General features: G+C 37.1%; 1 pseudogene; it reads right to left on the bottom strand.

The window, feature by feature from the left end:
• Nucleotides 1-666: 666 nt before the first annotated feature.
• On the bottom strand, nucleotides 667-4,787 carry LOC132120971 (tubby protein homolog; annotated as a pseudogene).
• Nucleotides 4,788-6,001: the final 1,214 nt, after the last annotated feature.

The raw sequence follows: 6,001 nt of genomic DNA, 5'->3' as shown, positions 1-6,001 counted from the left end.
TGGGTAACAGGCGGGTGGCTTGTGCCCGAGGCTCAGGTAGCGGAACGCGCTGGGCTGCGGCGGCCCGGACGGCGGCGAGTTCATCCTCCGTCCTGCCCAGGCGAGTGGCGAGGTATTCCGCTATTTGCTGCTGGTGGATACTCACTTCAGCGAGGCGTTGTAAGACGTCCTCCATCGCGGGGACACCCGCGCCGCCTTCCGTGGTGCTGGTGACACAAACAGGGAAAGAGGGAAAAAATTTGGAGTTGGGGCGGTGATCTTGTCGGTAATTCTTCACTGTACTGCCCGCATTCTCCACCTCTGTCACGGGGTGAAGAATCACTCGACAAGAGGTGCGTGAAATCAAATGGACATGCAGGTGCTTTCTGTTGGTTGCCAGGGCGACGCCGATTCCTCTGGGAGCGCTCGTCACAATATATAAATATAGTATATAAATATACCTAAATATTTACTAAGCTGTAAGTCATAACCATCAGAATAAAGAATAAATATTTTTATATTTCAGTTTGTGTGCAACGAATCTAGAATATAAGAAAGTTTGCTTTTTAAATTAAATTACAAAAAATAAAGACATTTTCCATTATATAATTTTTTTTTAGATGCACCTGTAATATTCCACACGGATCTCAAATATCTCAAAAAGAAAGCAAAAGAATAATGACGGTCTGTGAGTTGGTGAATATAACTTTATTGAGAGTAACTGTATGATATAAACTTATATAAGACCAATGGCTTTCTTTTTCATGTAAACAAAGGAAAATGTTTGCTTTAAACAGATATGTCTAATTATGGATTCATATTTAGTAAAACAAAATCAATTATCCACTATACATTGTAATTTGTGGATAACAGTAAAAATCTAAAGTTCATTCAACTGCAAGAACATCTCAAATCTTAAATAAATGCAAAGTTTCCCTTTTTCAAAGAACAGAAAACACAGATGAATGAAGCTTATTCACAGGCCAGTTTGCCATCAAAGGAAGAGAGAGTGATGGCAAATGCCTGTAGGGCACACATGGGAAAGCTGTAGTCCATGGAAAACACATCTTCTGCTACCCGCCCAAACTGCATCACTATGTAGTCCACTGGAAAGAGATAATCATTGACATTATTATTTTTCATACATTATATGATATAGCAACTACAAACACAAAGACAGAGATACAAAACGAGAAAAAGAAGGATAACCTCTCACTCACCATTATCTGGATGGACAATCTGAAAGTTTTTCACAGATGCCTGAGTAACCCTGCCATGGAAATTGAGCACATACGACTGCGTTTGCTCATTCCAGCTGGGTATATTATTTACAAGGGTGACAAGATTCTCTTTATTACCATTCTCATATCGGGTGAGCAGAGACTCCAGCTCCTGGGACATTCAAATTTAATTTTCATTATATATATGCATACATAATATAACATCATTAGAGAGAAACAGAAATAATGTATTTAACATTCTTTATCTGAGTGTGATACATTTTTTTCAAGACATTAAGTGCAATACAACAAACAAACAGTTATTTAAGATTGTAATAACATTTAACAGTATTATCATTCATGCTGAGCATAAGAGACTTCTTTCAAAAACATAAAAATCTTTCAGACCCCAAACTTCTAAATGGTAGTGTATATCCAAAAGAAGAAACGTAATATTGCAATTGATGAATAAAAAAGTGATTAACAAGATTCTAAAACATAATACTCACACTTTTTGGCTGTATAACAACTCTCTCATCATTCTCATGCATACCAGGGATAATTACTGTCATTTTTCTAGGTCCTTTGAAACCCAAAACATTTTTCTCCTGTGTGACAGTAAAGAAAAGAACATGCCCCCCCCACCCCCAATCAGAACAGAATAAATATATACTTAAAATATATGTACTGTAGACATCTGAAGAAAAATAAGCACACTGTTAGCATCTTACATAACAAACTGCTGCTAGCTCTTGTAGCAGTATATCCGTTTCTTTAATGAATGGTTTCCTTTCTGGATTCTCGCCATTATCATACACAGTGAATTTAGTTCCCAAGACATTTGATCTGTGGAGACAATTTCTATATTTTAGCAGAGGCATAATTACAAACAATATTTGTGATACACACTTTAATTGCACTGACCTAAGTTTGCCTATGTAGCTGTCAGTATCTCTGTAGAAATCGATAGGATCGATTGATATCAAATAATTCGATGTTTTACACTTCTTTCTTTTTCTTCCAGCCATAAGAAAGACCTGCCCATCCGAAACATTGGACAAGAGAACAATATGTTAAGCAATGAAAAAAGGCATTATTTCACATATTTTACTTTGTTCACATTTCTGCTAACCCTTTTCCCATCCTCCTTTTCCATGTGGAGGTAATATGTGGGAAAGATGCCTTTCTCCACTCCTCTCCTGTCTCTGGTGATCCTGCACTGAATAGTCACATCTCTTGGAGCAGGACGCATGGCAAACTATTCCAGATCCTCCAAAGACATCGGAGAGGACTGCACAAGAAAGATAAAACAAAGAATATCAGGGTTATTGTATTAATTAAACCAAAAGCCATTAAAAATGTAATTGTCATTACTTTAAATAAAATAAATATTATATTAAAATAAAATTTACAAACAATCCGGGGGGAGAAATGTAAGTACTAAAATAACTAAACTAAACTGTAAAACAAAAAATAGAAAAGTGAAATATCTTAATAAAATCTAATTAAAAATACTAACAAAAAGTATAATCGTATATCAATGATGCTAAAATTTTACACTGAAAATTGTACACACACGCACACACACACGTACAACACTATATGAATGGATTTAGACTGTCTTACTTTTCCAATGTCCAAAGAATCACTGTCAGAAGAAGGCTCTTTATAGTTGGAGTCTATAGAAGCAATATTATCATAATTTTTTGCTCCTTTTTTAGACTTCTTTGGTGTTTTTTTAGCTACCCTCTTCTCGTCCTCCTCCTCTTCTTCCACTTTTTCTTCCTCACTGTCACTGAGATGACATCTCACTACAAAGACAGAAAACTAAAAATAACAATCAGGCCACATCAAATGAAACCATTATTAAACAAAAACAGGTTAATATGGGGATGAGATCTGTATACTTGGTTTCGGTTGTTGTTTTTTCTTTGGTGTTGGAGGGATGGGGCTGTTTGTCCAGTCTTTTCTCTCATCCTCACTCTCTGACTCAGGTTTTTTCTCTTCATTAATGTTGATTTCCATGACCGAATCAGTCTGAATTGCTGGAAAATACCACAAGTTGGAATGTTAACAATGCCAGTGTCAGGTTATTTCCTATTTATGGATGGGGCACTGGGCTGTGCTACAGGAAACGGCCTTTAACTTGTATCGTGCTTAACAATGGAGACACATCTCTGGTGCACTTACAAGACTGCCCCTCTGTCCTCACGTTCTCCTTAGATTCCTTTGTCTTATCTTTCTTCTTCACTGGTTTTTTCTCTTTCCCTTCAATTTCCCCTTCTAATGCAAGTTTGGCCTCAAGTACTAGAATGCGCAGTGCAACAAAATGTAAAGGTGCATCACACTAAGGTTGATTCAAAAGTTAGAATTGAAAATGGAAAAAAAACACTTACATTTTGTTTGCCCTTTTTTCACACCCTTCTTCTTAGTTTTCTTTCCATCTGCTTGGCCTTCTGTTTCTAAAGTGCATTTAGCGCTGTGCTGCGGGCTGATCTCTAGATCGATTTTCTTAGTGATGACTGGAACAGAATCAGCTACCTCTTCCGGAGCCTCTTCTGTCCTGGACGAAATGGTCAGTTCTCCTAAACAAATCTCTTCCACCGTTTTTTCATAAATCTCCTCAAGTTGCATGTCTGATAATAAATAGGCAGGACGTTATTTTTTTGTAAAACTAAAAAAACAATTACATGTTAACATTGAGGCTCTGGTATCTATAGAGTAAGTGTTTATGCACCACTGAGAGCAATGTTGCTCTGAGATTGGCTTATCAATAAAGCTGTATCGTCAGACTCAGCTTTCTGTCTGCGCGTCTTGGGACAGATTTCATGATTAGCTGTGATCATCCGGGAATCTGCCCTTCTTCTTTGTTGTTTCTTGATTAAAAGCGACCGCTATGAGAGCTGACACGATATAAAGTGATTGTTAAATGTCACACACACACACACACACACACACACACACACACACACACACACACACAAGCACACACACACACACACACACACACACACACACACACACACACACACACACAAGCACACACACACACAAGCACACACACACACAAGCACACACACACATATATATATATATTAGTCATACACTGGCTGTTAAAGGGTTAGTTCACCCAGATAGCAAAATTATGTAATTAATAACTTACCCTCAAACCCGTAAGACCTCCGTTTATCTTTGGAACACAGTTTACATGTAATTGGACAAAAATGTATTTTCGATGCTTCAAAATATTCTAACTGACCCTCTGATGTCACATGGACTACTTTGATGATATTTTTCTTACCTTTCTGGACATGGACAGTATACCGTACACACAGTTTCAAAGGAGGGACTGAGAGCTCTCTGACTAAATCTAAAATATCTTAAACTGTGTTCCAAAGATAAACGGAGGTCTTACGGGTTTGGAACAACATGAGGGTAAGTTATTAATTACATAATTTTGCTATCTGGGTGAACTAACCCTTTAAGAACGCTCTCAGGACAGTTCGGATATTGCACTGAATCAGAAGTAAAAACTATATAAATACTGTTCAGTCTTGCACTGACCAGTCGTTTCGTGTCTTTACACATCTATGTACAGTATAGTCACGAGCCACAGGGTTTAATTTGGTTTTGTTTGTGTGTGTTTTTTGACTCTCAAAGCCATGATTCCAATTCACTTCCATTATATGACTGACAGACTGCAACGGTTTGAGTTAAAAATCTTTGTTTGTGTTCTACTGAAGAAACAAGTCTTTAACTGTAATATTGCAATACAATGAAACAATGATTCTAAACCTTTATTCAGTGTTCAAGGGACCAGTTGCAAAATACGTAGTCTAACAAGTCATCTAATTTTTGTTTCTTTTTTAAGACTGGTCATAACTTTGCTTAAGTTGGTTACACAGAAAGTTGAATCCAAAGAAAATGATTGATTATCCCTTGGCTAACTGCTGGTCAGACTAGTTCTTAACAGAGGCTAAGTTTAGGCAATTGGCCCCAGATTTCAGGAAATAATTGCAAAATACTGCATATTTAATTTCAAAAGTGATGTGACATACAGCCAAGAATGGTGACCCATACTCAGAATTTGTGCTCTGCATTTAACCCATCCAAAGTGCACAAACACAGCAGTGAACACACACACACCATGAACAGCCATTTATGCTGTGGCGCCCAGGGAGCAGTTGGGGTTCAGAGCCTTGCTCAAGGGCACCTAAGTCGTGGTATTGCCAGCCCGAGACTCGAACCCACAACCCTAGGGTTAGGAGTCAAACTCTCTAACCACTAGGCCACAACTTCCCTGTGTTTTCTGCAGCTAATGTTTCAGAAAAAAATAATTGTAGTAAAAACAGCTGCCTTGAACATGGGAAAGGATATTAGTTAAAATGTTTACCACTGACCTGTAGTAACTTGCTATAATTGTACAGAGAATACATTTTCGTTCCAGGGAAAATAAAAACATTAGCCTACACATACAAGCTGTCTCTCAAAACCTAGTGACCCTATGGAAGCGTATGGGTAGCAATATTCAATTTGGGATGTAATATGCAAAATGACAATGCAATATGTAAAATGACAATGCATTTCTGTATTTACATTTACATTTTCCAATACATTTGTGCAATGTTTGGTGCAAAATGAAAATGAAAATTAAATTACTTGAATTACTTAAATTATTGTATGAAATGGCAAATGAAAATTATTTAATTTAATTTTCATTTTCATTTTGCACCAAACGTTGCACAAATGTATTGGAAAATGTAAATGTAAATACAGAAATGCATTGCCATTTTACATATTGC

The sequence above is a fragment of the Carassius carassius genome, chromosome 39 (genome assembly GCF_963082965.1).
Source record: "Carassius carassius chromosome 39, fCarCar2.1, whole genome shotgun sequence".
Taxonomy (NCBI): domain Eukaryota; kingdom Metazoa; phylum Chordata; class Actinopteri; order Cypriniformes; family Cyprinidae; genus Carassius; species Carassius carassius.
This window is presented reverse-complemented; position numbering and strand designations above follow the sequence as displayed.